Source organism: Triticum urartu, chromosome 2A (genome assembly GCF_056163025.1).
Source record: "Triticum urartu cultivar PI428250 chromosome 2A, HENAU_Tu73, whole genome shotgun sequence".
NCBI lineage: Eukaryota > Viridiplantae > Streptophyta > Magnoliopsida > Poales > Poaceae > Triticum > Triticum urartu.
Genome location: NC_141874.1, coordinates 377,337,476 through 377,353,444, shown reverse-complemented (window position 1 = coordinate 377,353,444; position 15,969 = coordinate 377,337,476).

The following is a 15,969-nucleotide window of genomic DNA, read 5'->3' as shown; positions in this document are numbered from 1 at the left end:
GCCCCTGGTGCTTTACCTTGCTGCCACTCCCTACTCCACTAGCGCAGCTCTAGTGGCGATTCGGGAAGAGCGCCAGGCCAAGGGTCCGCCTCGCCATGCCGAACCTCTAGCCAGGGCGACACGGGACCTAGAGTGCACCGCAAAAGCTGCAGCAACACCAATGAGTGATCAGGCCCAACAAGGCGATGTTTGCAGGCCTGCAGAGGCCCAGTGGGCGGCCAGGCTCCTTGGGTCCCGTCACCTCAAGATACGCCCCAACCTCCGGTAGACGCAGGCTCCATCGACGCTCCCACCCTCGTCGAGCACCTAGTGTACTTCATCAGCACGGTGCTGCGGGATGCAAGGGCACGGTCCCCATGCCTCAAAAGCTCTTGCTCGCGCTCTTGGTGGCCTCGCGTAAGCTGCGTCACTACTTCCAAGGTCACCCAATTAAGGTTTTCTCGGCCTACCCGCTGGAGAGGGTACTCAGGAGCCCCAACGCTGTTGGAAGAGTCGCTGAATAGAACATCGAGTTGCAAGCATTCTAGCTGGAGTTCAGCACAACCAGGGTCATCAAGGCCGCGCTCGCCGACTTCGTGGCAGAATGGACTGACATCCCAGGGCTTGAAGCAGGCGAGGACCGATCCCTCTTGCCAGGAAGTGAAGCACCAGATGGCTGGGTCATGTATTTCGATGGCGTGTTCGCACGACAGGGCGCGGGAGCTGGAGCGGTGCTCATCTCACCCACTCAGGACAAGCTCTACTACGCCGTGCAGCTCTGCTTCCAGCAAGGCGAGAAGGTCTGCAACAACATCACGGAGTACGAAGGCCTCATCGCTGGCCTTAAGGCTGCAGTGGCCCTGGGGGTGAAGCGCCTCACCATCAGGGGTACCTCGCAGCTCCTCGTCAACTTCTCCAACAAGGTATACGAGCCGAGGGATGAGCACATGGAGGCATACCTCGCGGAGGTACGCAAAATGGAAAAGCAGTTCTTGGGCCTGGAGTTGCAGCACGTGCCTCGTCGCACCAACAAGGAGGCCAAAGACATCGCCAAAAGGGCATCCAAGCGCCAACCCCAAGAGCCTGGCGTCTTTGAGGAGCGGCTCTTCAAGCCTTCGGCAGCACCTCCGCTTTTAGGGCTGGCGCAGCCTCGGGAGGAACTCCCCCAACCACTTACCTTGAGAGAGTCGGCCTGTGGCCCGACCTCGGGAGCGCGCCTACTCCTGGCGCTCAAGCCTCAGGAGGGGTGCTAGACCAAGGAGTTCAAGGAATACCTAACGCAAGGGACGCTACTGGAGAAAGAGGAGGACGCGGAGCGCGTGGCCCGACAGGCTACGGCATACTGCATCCAGGACGGTGAGCTATACAGGAAGCGGCCAAATGATGTTTCCTTGCGATGCATCTGCAGAGAACAGGGGAACGAGTTGTTAGCTGGCATACACGGTGGAGACTGCGGGCACCACTCATCGTCACGAACCCTCGTCCGCAAGGCGTTCCGCAGCGGGTTCTTCTGGCCTACGACACTCAACGACGCGACCGAGCTAGTGAAGTCCTGCGAGGCTTGCCAATTCCATGCCAAGCAGATCCATCAGCTAGCTCAGGGCCTCCAGACCATCCCGCTCTCATGGCCATTCGCAGTCTGGGGGATGGATATCGTAGGTCCGTTCCCTCGAGCGCCTGGGGGTTACAGCTACCTCTACGTTGCCATCGACAAGTTCACCAAATGGGCGAAGGTAGAAGCTGTCGGCACCATCCCGGCCGGATCGGCAGTCAAGTTCATCAAGGGTCTCGTGAGCCAGTTCGGGGTCCCTAACCGCATCATCACCGACAATGGTGAGCAGTTCACTAGCAATCTATTCATGACATATTGTGCTAACCTTGGAACGCAGATCTGCTACGCTTCGGTGGCACACCCCAGGAGCAATGGTCAAGCCGAACGCGCCAACCCGGAAGTCCTGAGAGGCCTCAAGACCAGGACCTTCAAGAAGAAGCTCGAGGCCTGCAGCAGGGGCTGGCACGACGAGCTCCAGTCTGTGTTGTGGTCCATCCGCACCACCGCCATCAAGCCAACAGGCGAGACCCCGTTCTTCCTCGTCTACAGAACAGAAGCGGTTCTCCCTCACGAGGTCAAGCATCACTCCACGCGGGTCCTGGCGTTTGATGAGATGCAACAGGACGCCATGCGGGGGATGGACCTTGTGCTGGGGGAGGAACGCCGCCGCAAAGCCACGCTTCGAGTGGCAAGATACCATCAGGCGCTGCGACGGTATCACTACCACAGCATCCGCTCCAGGACGCTCGAGGTAGGCGACCTCGTCCTAAGGCGGGTGCTCTCCAGGGAAGGGCTGCATAAGCTCTCGCCCATGTGGGAGGGCCCGTTTAGGGTCGCCCACATCTCCAGGCCTAGCGCCGCTCGCCTGGAAACGCAGGACGGGGTCCCCATCCAGAACGCCTGGAACATCCAGCACCTCCTGAAGTTCTACCCATGAAGCAAGGCCCAGCGCATGTGAAGCAAGGCCCCGTGCCTGTGAAGGTCTCCGCTCGTGACACTCTCATGTAATAATGAGTGGGGCTGTATATGCCCCGGAGTCTCAGGAGTGCCGCTCTCAGGCCTCGGGGCTCCCTCCCACGTCCTAGTGGCAGCACTTAGCTCCGCGCTCGTGAGAAGACTAGACTAGGTGCCGGGCGCGGCTTTTCATTTGCTTTCCGTAGTTGGCTTGCCCCTCTTTAATGGAAATTCGCATTCTGGTGCTTCTTGTCGTCTTGGTTCGATCGCCTTTTTCCTTTGTTTCTTCCCTCGGTTCTTTGTTTTGGCCCGTACTCTCCCTCACATGCCTCACGAGGGGCCTGGGCGGGTGCACTCGTGAGCGTTTTACCAGTTCTTCGCGAGGCACCCTTGCTCGAGCTCGCAAGCTGGAGCACCTCCCTCTCTTAAGTCTGTGCCCCTCGGGTACTGCGATGCGGAGCACTAGGTCATGGCTACCCGCGCCTGGGGCCCTGGGCTTGGAAGAATAAGAGTTTCTTAACAACTTTTTGCAGTTCCTCGACGCCTCCCAAGCCTACGGCAAGGAGGTCTCACCAGGTGCTGTGAGATGCACGCCTCACGAGGCAGAAACTACTTCAGACACATCGCGCTCAGTTATCTCTGCACGCCTACATAAAACACTGATGCTGCAACATGACGCAGGAACAATAAACATAACATAGCGACTTGGAAATCACGGTTCGTTGCACGCCCTTGCAGGGCCCTATACTTGTTTCTTTTTCAAATGCAGGAAGAAAGGAAAGAACAAAACAAAAGCGACGCGCGCCCCCGCATCGGTTCGTGAGGGTAGGCCCTTGGCGCCCTCCTGGACTCAGCCAAACCCCTCCTCGCGCTTCACTGGGGCGCGGCGACGAGACGACCTGCTACTGCCTTTGAAGCGGGCATGGCGGCTGGTCAAAGCCGCTGCTATTGGAGTTGTCGAAGGAGGAAGAGCCGTTGTAGCTGGACGAGCCGCAACCGGCGCCGAGGGCAAGTCCACCTTCACCCTCGTCACGATGTCGCCAAGGCTGAGCAACTCGCCGCCGTTGTTGTCCTCGGGGCAGCATCCAACGCGGCGACCATCTTCCCCGAACACCCGCACATAGAGGGGCGTGTTGCCGTTGTACTTGAAGTGGAGGGTACACCGCCTGCCCAGGCCGCACGCGGGCAAACATCTGCCAGTCGTGGGCCAGGGCTGCATTGCCCGTGACGGAGACCTTACTAGGAAAACCCTTACCAGTAGCGCTGGTTTTTTTGCTATTAGTAGCGCGGGCAGGCGCGCTACTGCTACGGCGCTACAGCTATTTTTTTATCAGTAGTGCTTGTTTGGCCCAGCGCTACTGGTATATAAAGCTAGCTATAGCGCGCTTCCAACCAGCGCTACTAGTAATTATTTACAGCGCATGGCACTAGCCAGCGCTACTGTTACTTGAGTGCTACTGGTAATCTTTACCCCCACGCCACTGCTAACTTTTGTATTTTTTTGCGTTTTGGCTCTGTACACAATTAAACTGATCCACCGTTTATATAATAACATGCATATTCATTGAAAAGCAAGTGAGTCATTGATGAGCCAAAGTTATTAGAAGTCTCGACATGTCTCAAGTATCTCATCATCATCAATCATGGTCGAACACATGTCTCGAAATAGCGTTACAAGTCATTACAAGTTCTCAATACATGCAACTACATGGTCACATACTCATGTTTCATCATCTATGTAGACTATGATATGACCACATAGAAGATCAGAGCGATCATGATGATCAAAAGCGGTATTATGTAGTAGATTTTGCAGTGGCGCTGGTTCTGAATCCCCTTTTGTGCTATGAATCTCAAGTAACTAGCTTCGGCTTCCACTCTGCTATCAAACCCTTTCTGGCTTCCACCGGAGAAGCCAGAGACTTGGGCCTGACACTCTGGCCACTCATCGTACACACCCGGAACATGCCCTACATACATGGCATACCACTTCCTCGCCATCGTTGATCTATATACCTGTCAGAGATGCACACACACACACATATATCATGAAGTGAATTCAACGAAACAATTATGAAATAGAAGCAACATATATAGTAAACATAGTTAACAAATTTCATCGTACCGAAAGTAATTAACTAGAGCGCGGCACCATACATCTAATAGTTTCATCATACACTGAGACATTCGAAGTTTCGTCATACAGAAAGTAACAAGTAACTAAACAGACACATTGTTTTTAAGCAGTGCACTCTTCCCATCTGTCCATATCCGGAAGGGTGTCACCAAGCTTAGTGAAAGGCGTCATGTCCTGACGCTGTAGGGCAATGCGGGTTCGGACGTCAGCTCGCAATATTGGGCCGCCGTAGAACATCCCATTCTCTTCGAGGACATCTTTCATGATGATGGACACAATTTCCTGCTGGATCCGGTAGAAATCATTTCGAAGTTGATTGTCCGGCACGGCTCCAAAGGCTTCGGCCCATCTCTGGATATGGGTATTGGATGAAGATTTCATGCAAAGTGATTGCACATCCCTTCTATACTCCATCATTAGATGGATGACGTAGAATCCATCATTCTCACTTCTTGCCGGTTGCTGGATGCAACAGAAGTCAGTCTTGTGGCCGAAACAAAGACCGGCCTTATTTGTTTTTTTGCATTGGATGTAGCCGCCACGCATGCTGAAGCCCAGCATAGCTCTGTCCAGAACATGCTTTATGCGTGTGTAATCTATCTTCTCTATGTTCTTCGATGGGTCCAAATATAGAGCGCGGGAGTAACGTGGGTAAAGAACGATGAGAACGGCACGGCACACCCCGCTGTGCAAAATACACAATCAAGTTAGCCTCCATGCGTGCAAAGTACCAATAGCGATGCTCTTTGCCAGCGCTACTGCTAACTACTAGTAGCGTTGGTTTGTAGACAAACGCTACTGGTAAACTTCTATCTATAGGCATTTTCCTAGTAGTGCCACCACCGCGGCCCATGAAGCCTTGCTGCAACAGCCGTCCGCCTGCAGCCAGAGACCGCCTGGACCTGTGGCCGACAGTTCGCCGATGAAGAAGTGCGGGAGCTAAAGCCAGGTGCCGGCCGGGTTCTCCGACCACACGACGAACTCCGGCAGCACCTCCGTCGAGTGGAAGCACGACCAGGGAGGCCGCGCAACCATGGCACGCCTCACTTCATTGACGGGGCTGCCTCAACCCGGGCAGCTCCCACTGCGCGAGGAGGCGCCACCACGGTCACGAGGGGCCACAACGGGGGTCGCGATGTGCTTATGTGGGCGACCGCGCCCCCTCTTGGGCGGCGGCGAGCCGGGCCCCTCTTGGCGGGCCTTCCCCTTCTGTGTGGCCGAGAACCTCTTCACCGGCGCCATGGGTGTCGCTGCTAGCAACAAAGCAAGGAAGAAGAAGCGAACGGAACAGGAAGAGATGGGCGACGGGGGCTCTGCCACCCCTCCTCATTTATACCAGGAGAAGTCCAACCGGCAACCTCCACGATCACAGGTAATGATGGTTTTCTCTACATGCATCAGGGACTCATCAATTCGGGTAGTTGCCAAGGCAGCGCGGGGAAGCGGAGACGCCCACGTCCCATTAGTCACCACGCGTCAACCGAGGCCGCAGGCTGTTGGGGCCCGCGGAGCTCCGCACTTGCCCCTTGGCTTCGCCTTGAAGCCAAGTCCGAGCGCACCTTGGGCCCGGGGGCTACTGTCGGCGTCCTGGGAACGGGGGTCCCCAGACTTGCCTGCCTGCAGCCCACGGCGTGGCTCCACCAGCGGGTCTGTATGGCCCATCTTCACCAGCAAACACTCAAGACCCTCGCGAGGGGCCAAGCCTCGCGAGGCGGATGATGCAAGACCTCCTCGGGGGTTGCCTCACTAGGCTGGCTCGCAAGGGGCGGAGAGATCAAGGCGAGGGGCACCTCGCGAGGTTCCTGTGACGCAAGCCATGACAACCAAGGCCAGGCGGGCGCCAACGAGCGCAGTGTACTTGTTTCCTCTTTGGTGCTAAAGAGGCAAGCGCAGGCGAGGAGTCCCGAGGCATCAGGCAAAGGTTTTCATATCAGTGCAATAAGACCAAGACCAGCAGGACGACAGGATAGAGGTCACCGTGGAGCCCAGAATGGCGTCACCACCAGAGCCTTTGGCAGGCGAAGACCACCTTTAGTTAGGATAACTTGTACTGCTTGTCTCCCTTCAAATTTGGCCGTTGTTGGATCCCTTCCCACCTACATTTGGGAAGAGGACCAGGGCCTCTATAAATAGGACTAGCCACCATAGTAGGAGGCAACTGATCTTGGATCGGATCCATTCCATCCTCAACCACACAAGCTCATCGAGCACAAGAACACCTCTCCTCAGGAGGCTGTACTTCCCTTGTACTTGTTCATCCTCAGCCCAAGAGGCAATCCACCACACCACACTAGAGTAGGGTATTGCACCACATCGGTGGCCAGAACCAGTATAAACCCCGTGTCATTTGTTCGTCGAATTTGATGTGCTGAGCCTTGGGATCATGGGGAGTGGGTGAGCTAGGGAAGGGAGAGATCTTCGTGCGCACCCCGGTGTTCGAACCTCGAGGGTTTTGCCGGAACCCAAAATGCAACAGTTTCCACCTGAAACAATGAAGCGAGGGATGCCCCACCATCACCTCCAACGAGAAAAAGACACCCACGGGTGCCGCCAATGATGGTGGCATCCTCACTCACTTTCGTAGCTAGGCCACCACCTCCTCCTCCAGTTGATCCATCGTTGGAAAGCCACCGTGAGGCAACACCCACCGACCAGATCCCTTTGGACCGACGATGAAGACAACCAAAGGTAGAGGAGGTCACATTGCTGCGTGACCGGTGCCATGGGCACACAGACATCATCCCGAGGTGCCCGCTTAAGATCCACCATCACAGCCACGCCTCCAGGCTGCGACGGAGGGACGCCCCACCACCGCCATCATCCCCTCGCACAGGCTTTGCTCAGCCAGGATCTGGCGGCGACGGGAGGAGAGGCAGAGGGGAGGGAAGGGGAGGCGGATGGGAGGTGGAGGAGATCGGATCTGGTGGGAAGGAGAGGTGGACGAGAGGTGGAGGCGGGGAAGATCGATATCTGGATTGTTACCTATATTACTTGTCAATATTGTCTCCTCTTACACTCTCCTAAAATAATTGGAGTCTAGCCTGCTGCTGACTCTTAGATCTTGTTTCCAGTAATCCACCAACTCCCGGAATCCGTGGAGCGAGAAAACTGTAGCTCCATCATTTTCAACTGCAGCTCGGCCAGCTCTGGGAGCGGAGTTGTGGAGCGGAGCGACACCCGCTCTTCCGCTCTCTCTTCTTCTGTCACCTCCAACTCAGAAAATGTATAATATTTAAACCCATATACCTTGCTCACATTATTTTATTATACTTGTGCATCTAAGCGATTTTGAATTTAATTAGTTTAGGGATATGGTGTGTCTCAACCTTGTGGCCTAGTTATGAAGAGAAGGAAAGGAGAAAAGAATGAAAAATATGTCACACGGAATCATAGTATTAATTATGGTGCATAAGAAACGAGCTAAGAGCCATATCTTCACTAACATACATCTTTCCTCTCTCTCCTATAGTGTCACTTCAACCAAGGGCGAAACTAGTCCAGCAGTCGTCTTCATGCACTGTAGTTACAACACTCTACTGTAGACACTCGTGGCAATGTAGACCTAAGTGGATTTATTGGATCCTAGGGAGAGTGCCCTTACAAAACTAGATGATTCCCCACGCGTTGTCGCGAGAACTCTTAGTTATATGCACATGATAATACATAAATCAAAAACATTGTCTGCGGAGTAGATATATGATCTTAAGATTTTTTTTTTACAATGGACGCAATACTTGGAAGTACAATTCGAAAGATAACGAAATGTGAATTATGCGATCTGAGATTCTGAAATGGGAACACTATGAAAGGTTATGTACCAATTTCCATTTTGAGATATTTACTGTGTATTATCTGCAACTCTTGCTGTAAATCAATCGTCATACCTAAAGTGTTAAGATATTTGAACAAATAATTAAAACAAAATGCAAATGACCACTGTAATAGCTTGCTTTACTTGACAGTGAGTAATGGAGCTCCAATATGAGGATTATCAATTCCTTTTTTGCCGAAGAGAATACCAATTCCTTTTCACTCAAAGTACTAGGCTAGAAATAGCATGAAAACATAACATGGATAAGCACCGAGATCCAAATTATCCACATAGTTAGAAGCGATAGTCAGATGGAAACAACAAATTAATAGTGATAGATGATACTCCTTTTAACATACTTTCGGTTTCAGTAACCATCGATGAGAAAAGAACACATTGCTATTGTTAGAGTTGTGTCGAATATTGTGTACAAGGTAGGTTAAAGTTGGACTTGTAGTTGTATTGTGTTTAGATAGGATATGGAGTCGTGTCCTAGTAGGACACTTGTATCCTACGCCTCTCATATATAGAGGGGCTAGACACACGATGTAACCTATGCCAACATAATAGCACAGGCGCGCAAGGGGGAGCCGGCGGCGTGTGCCGGCGCCCGGGTGGCCGGCGTGCGGTATTGTGACGGTGTCACGGGGAGGAGCGCCTGTAGTCATGCCCCGGGGATGTAGACATATCGGTGAACCTCGTTAACAAATCTCGGTGTGGTGCTCGTGTGATTGCTTGGTCCTCGGATGATCGACGGTATGCCTCGGATTTATTCTAACAAGTGGTATCAGAGCTAGGTTGTTAGGAAGCCATGGATTGTTGATTCAAGAGGAAGGATCAAAATGAGATGAGATTGTCGCTGGTTGCGGCGTGGTTCTCGACGAGATCAGAATAGCAATCGGGGAGCAGCAGGCGAGCATGGTTCTCAGCGGGATCGTAGCAGCGGACGCATAGGACTGCAGTTTGGAAGCGCAGGCAGGTGCAGGCCAAGCGGGGGTGCAGCGAAGGGCTGGCCGAGGCCGCAAGGCGCGTGGCGCGAGGCAGCTGCTGGCTACGATGCAGCGGGCGTTCCCCAGCAGTTCGTGTTCGTGTGTACGTGCAGCTCGTACGTGAATAGTGATGCTGATACAAGGTAAGCGAGATTTGTTTTGGACAAAAAAAACAGGGACCGAGTCCTTGGAGGAGAGGCGTTCTCCTCGTGGCCGAGACGCGTACATGCAACAGCAAGGCAGACTTCAAAAGAAAAGCATCCATCATTGAAAGGCAGGGACTTGGGTAAGCAAAGCAAGCATGAAAATTGTGTCCAAAGAGTGACGTCACATGAAGACCACAAGCTATCGTTGGATTTTCTACTAATATACGCTTTGTGTACTTGGGGATCACATGTTGATACAATAGTGAATGCTTGAAGGCGTTGCGAGATGTCATGCCAGGTGGAGGATGCCGACCGTGAGGAGTTGCAGATGGTTGCAGTTCGGGAAGTTCGGCTGGGTCAGACTTGTCAGTCTGACGAATCGACGCGAGTCGGTTGATACAGAAGACGGTGGTGGGATCGGCGAAGACGACGTAGGAGCGCGATGCTGATGGTGACCGACTTCTGAGGCGTGGAAACACGTGGCACGGGCCTAAGGGCTTGTGTGGCTTCGACAAGACTATGGCGCGGGGTTGATTCAAGATGGTGCACATGTGAGCTTGAAGTCGACGGGGCGCGAGGGTGGACTGATCATCTACCATGGAGTCATGTTGAAGGTGGAGCTGGATTGAGGGGCTACGGTGTAAGGATCCAAAGAATCGAAGCCTATTCAGCGGGGAAAAGCGAGGGACACGTAATTTGGACTGGAGCCCAGTGGTCTGATGGAAGTGTGAAACTCGTCATCGGTCGGTCATGATCGGTGGTACTCTGCAGTGGGGGTTGAGTGGTGTGGTTTTGCGACCCTTGAGACTCGACCAGGACAGCGGAGGCTCGACGCGGTAATAACGGCGAGGCGTGCGGTACGCACGGACATGGAGACGGGCCAGGGCTCTAGTGGTCATACATGTGGTGAGACAACTGCGAATTTGACTCGGAATGACTACAAGCAACGGTGAAATTCCTTCAAGTTTCAGACAGGCGGTCAAGAAAGGAGCGGTGATGTTGAGTTCAGGTAACTCTTATGTGTGATACCCAATATGTGAGTTGTTCATTTTCACGCAGGTCAGTGATCAGTGTGTGATGGCGTTGGACGGATACTCTGGAAGTTGGGAGCTCAAACTAGAGTAACAAGGAACTTAATTTTGCTCGAGTGTTGACGGTGGTCAAGAAAAGAAGGGACTACAAGTTGCAGGTGGAGTCATATGGAGTCTTTGGAGTAGCAGCGGTGCTCATGGGATAAGCTCAAGTCCAATGTACATGGAAGTTTGACACATGGACGAATTCAAGGTGGTGGAGAATATTCGCCAAGGTGGAGTTTGTTAGAGTTGTGTCGAATATTGTGTACGAGGTATGTTACAGTTGGACTTGTAGTTGTATTGTGTTTAGATAGGATATGAAGTCGTGTCCTAGTAGGACACTTGTATCCTAGGCCTCTCATATATAGCGGGGCTAGACACACGATGTAACCTATGCCAACATAATAGCACAGGCGCGCAAGGGGGAGCCGGCGGCGTGTGACGGCGCCCGGGTGGCCGGTGTGCGGTATTGTGACGGTGTCACGGGGAGGAGCGTTCGTAGTCATGCCTCGGGGATGTAGCCATATCGATGAACCTCGTTAACAAATTTCGGTGTCGTGCTCGTGTGATTGCTTGATCCTCGGATGATCGACGGTATGCCTCGGATTTATTCTAACAACTATTATGCAAACTAGTCTTCAACTAATAATTGGGAAGTGTTGGGGCCTACACTATGTTAAGTATTAGTATTTAGATTTTTGCCACTTCCTGTGTGTGGCTTTGCGGAATGGTGACATTCCAGATTTCCTTCGTAAAACCTCCACATAGCTCATTGATATCTTGATTACCATGCCATTAGCACCTCATTTTGTTCATTTTCTTTTCTTTTCAAATTTATAGGCTCATGAAAAGGACCAAATTGCCCAGTGGTTATCTGGTTGTATCTGAATCGATCAAGGCGCTCACGACGCCAACCTAGTAGCCGTCCGGGCTGGCACCACCTCCCTCTTGCCACTCGCTTTGTGCCTTGTCCTGCCTGCTGGACATGCCCATCGCGACGGGAAGCAGGTGACATGGACGTTGCCAGTCTCCTGAGGTGCCATCACGAATATTGTTGGCGGGTGCCGGACTGCTATCCTGTTACACAGAGAATGTCTCCTCCCCCTCTTTGCATACAACAAATAGGAAGAAATTGTCGGAGAGATTGCTAATGCTGCCTGTTACCAAAGATGTGGCATACTTTTGTTTGTTTTGGAGAGCAAAGTGCCAGCTTTGCAATTATGCATGTGAAGGGCCAGGTGACATCTGTAGATGTCACCTGGAATTTCGCACATGGTGCAAGCATAAAAGATCAAAGTTAGTGTTAAACTATGTGTAAAGGATGCCTACGGGTGAAAATAGTTGCAAGGTTAGTCATGATTCATGAAAGCGAGTGTATTTCTTACTGTACTGACTGGCTAGGAGAGTTATCTCTTCATATATCTGTCACCCATGGCTGTCACGGCACCTGATGCAGAGCTCGTACTGGTCGAAGTTGGAATTGAGCATGTGTGCCATGAATGGGCCTCAGCTTACCTAGTGTGTGTGTGGTTGTCCCGCCTGCGTGTCATGAGTTTGTGTAATGGCCTGCGTGCCGGCTGTAGCGAGGGATATAAGCAGCCTCCATGGAGCAAGTAATGGGACCTACTTGATGATGTAGATGGACTGCATGTCAAGAGAAATATGTTAGTGGGAATGAACTATTTAGGTATTATAGATTCACTAAAGGTGTATATTATCCAAATAAATTAAATTATGTTTAGATAAAAGGTTAGAAAAAGAGCCCATCTTTGAGTTAATGCAGCCATCGACCGTCCGGGCATGACTTGGATTAAAGTAGGGTAATTATTATTGTCAGAGGCCATCTTCTAACCACGGGCAACTCGACATGCAAAGGAAACTAGAAGAAACACACCAAACAAATCTAATAGGGAAACAAAGCTTAGCCACTTCTAATGTGGAACAAAGCTTGTTGATATTCCTATTACTCCCTTCATTTCATATATAAGTCGGTAATAGGTTTTTATGTCTTCATTTTAAGTAGTGAGATGTGTAAATGTGTCACCAAAAAATGTATTTAGAAAATTTATTTGACGATGAATCCAAAATCCAATGATATGTGTTTAGAAAGACATCCTTTTCGTTAGTTTCCTGCAAAAACAAAGCATTTTCATTAGTTAAATTGATAACCCATAAATATGCGTCCGACTTATATGCTGAATGGAGGGAGTAATTTTGATTGTGGGATGTGTAAAGATGTCCCAAGGTTGGGCAAAAAGGCTCTAAGAGCATCTACAACCGGACTTGGTGAATATGGTCCCTCAAACGCCTGCGGACACGACTTGGCATGCCCGCGGGCGCATTCGGACAGGTCCTCATATTTCCTTCTGGGCATCCACATATCTTAAATCCGGACTCTTAAATTCATGCAAATACATGCACGTCCATCATATAACACAATTTCACACGTAAATAGCAATTGTTGATATCAAACATAGATAACGTTTACATAAAATTTATTATAAGTGCGAAACTCAAGCATTTTCTCCTTGGTTGCCATTGTGGGTCCACATCTGCTCCACAAGATCATTGAGTAGTTGCGTGTGCACCTGCTGATCTCAAAGATTCTGATACATCTGCAGAAAGTTCATCAACTGATCCGCATCTTGATGTTCCGGGATTTCAACTTGTTCTTCAGGTGCTTTGAAATCATGGGTTTGGGCTACACTATCACCCTCATCCCTGATAATCATATTGTGCATAATAACACAACATGTCATCAGTGCCACAAAGTTTCTGATTCCCACATCATTGCGGCGCTTCGCACAATTCCCCAACGAGCCTGAAGCACACCAAATGCCCTCTCCACATCCTTCCTAACCCCTTCCTGCATTGTTGTAAAGTGGCTCTGTTTATTGCCACGCAGCTCGGATATTGTGACGCCCCGAGACCGTTGCGCCAGGTGTCTTCCGGTGTTTCATTGTTGTTGCCTTGTCATTTGCTTGCGTGTCGCATCTTGCCATGTCATCATCCGCATTGCATCATCATGTTTTCTAAACTTGCATCCATCTCGGCCTCCTCGTTCTCTCCGTTGTCGGTTCTGAGCCCAGACACACTTGCACGCGCCCGCGACATGTCCGAAATAGTATTGTATAAGTGGCCGTAAAATGTTCTCGGAATGGGTTGAAAGTTGGCATGTGGTGTTGTTATGTTGTTAGTAGATCGCCTGCCAAGTTTCATCGCATTCGGAGCTCGTTTAATAGCCCAACCGTTAAACTATAGCGGCATTATAGCCGGTCTAACGTCGGATATTTTCGGTCTCCGGAAACTGTTGCCGGTTCTCTCTCTCTCTCTTCTCTCCCGCAGCCCTCGGCCTTCTACACAGTCACAACCATCCCACCTAGGCCTACCTATCCCCCCTCTCGATCGGACCCATCGGTTGCGATCCAAGGGTCCAGAAACCCCCAAAACCCCTCCTAATCCCCCCTAACCCTAAACCTTCCTTATATATAGACCCCCTCTTACCATTTTGGGCAACCTAGACCCAATCCACCTACCCCTAGCCTCCCCTAACCCTCAGCCGCCATCACCTCTCCCCTCTGCCTCGTTTTCCGTGCCCAACCACATCGCCTCCGCCACTTGGCGCCGCCTATGCGGCCAGCGCCGCCGCAGCCGCCGCCCTCCACCATTAGGAAGCCGCCACGTCACCCAACCATCCACCCACCTCCCCACGGCCCTCCCGGCCCGTAGCAGGCCCGCTCGAGCCCGAAGTGTCGCGCCGCCATCCTCCTTGCGCCCGATCTAGATCAAAGGAAGGAGTCCCTCGATCCAGCGCCGCCGTCCCGTGTGCTAGCCAGCACCATCGCTCCGCCTCCCGCTAGCGAGATCCATCCGGAGCACCCACCAGGAGAGCCCCGCCGCTGCAGATGAGCTCCGGCGCCGCCAACCCCAGGTCACGCCTTCCCTTCTCCTCTTTTCTCCCGTGCTCTCCCTCTACTCTAAGTGCCGCCGCCATTCTTGGGCAGGAGCGAACGCCAAGGCCATCGCTGGCCTCCTCGACCTCGTTTGTCGCCGGATCCGAGCTCTCCACGCCCGGATCTACTCATTCATGGCTTTCCCCGCCTTGCCATGTCGTCATCCCTGTCGGATCTCCTTCGCCGGTGCCGTCGTCCCGTCATGAGCCGCCACCGACCTCGCCCGGCCTCCTGCTCGGGGGAGACGACCGAGTCGCTGCCTCCCTGGGCCGGCCTCGCGCCTAGGCCCAACGGTGCCCTAGGCCAGCAGCCTAGCTCCTCCTGAGCCGGCCCATTTCCACGTCGCCCTGCTGCCTGGGCCTCTCCGGCCGCAGCGCCCTAAGGCCAAGCGCTCCTCAACTGGCCTGCTACCTCCTCCACCGAGCCGGGCTTTGGCCCATGTGAGCAGTTTCCCCAGCCCAGTAGTGTTTTTTTAGATTCAGCGAATTTGTCTATTTTTCCAGGAGATTACAGTTTTATAGAAAAACCCTTTAACTTCATGCATATAATTACTCTCTAACCGTGCATCGGTTTAAAATAATTTATATATGAAACTTGTTTAAAATTGTGTCTAGTTTCATAATATCCAACTTTCATCCATGTTTAACATGTTTAAATTGCTGTTTGTTTAAATTTGCTTAAATAACTTGCTAAAATGATTTATGTCATAACTAAATAACCGTAACTCGGAATTTAATAAACTTTATATGTAAATGGGGTGGAAAATGCCTAGATTTACTTGGTGCACTCATATTGCATGTTTAACAACTCTAAAATATGGTTTAGGGCAGAACGATACCAAACCTAACATATACATATGGGGATTTACCGGCCTTGTTGCTTGTTGTTCCGGCCTCATTTAAACTTGCCTAGATAGGTAGCTTTGTTTTGCTTCACCCCTTGCCATGCTAAACAACATTGAATATTGTTGAGTACATAAACGAGATCGAACTAAATAACTTGTATGTGGTGTTTTGTCAATATGCAATGGAGTTGCATATTGAGCTCCACTTAATTTGTAGGGTTGTTTGTGCATTTTGCCATGCCATGCCTCATTAAACCGGACATGCATCATACTTGTTTGTGCATCATGCCATATTCAGGTGTTGGTTGTTTACTATGTTGTTTGCTTCTTTCCGGTGTTGCTTCTTCGGGTTGGTTCCAATAACGTCGTGTTTGTGAGGATCCGCTCGACTACGTCCGTTTGTCTTCTTCATGGACTCGTTCTTCTTCCTTGCGGGATTTCAGGCAAGATGACCATACCCTCGAAATCACTTCTATCTTTGCTTGCTAGATGCTCGCTCTTTTGCTATGCCTATGCTGTGATACCTACCAC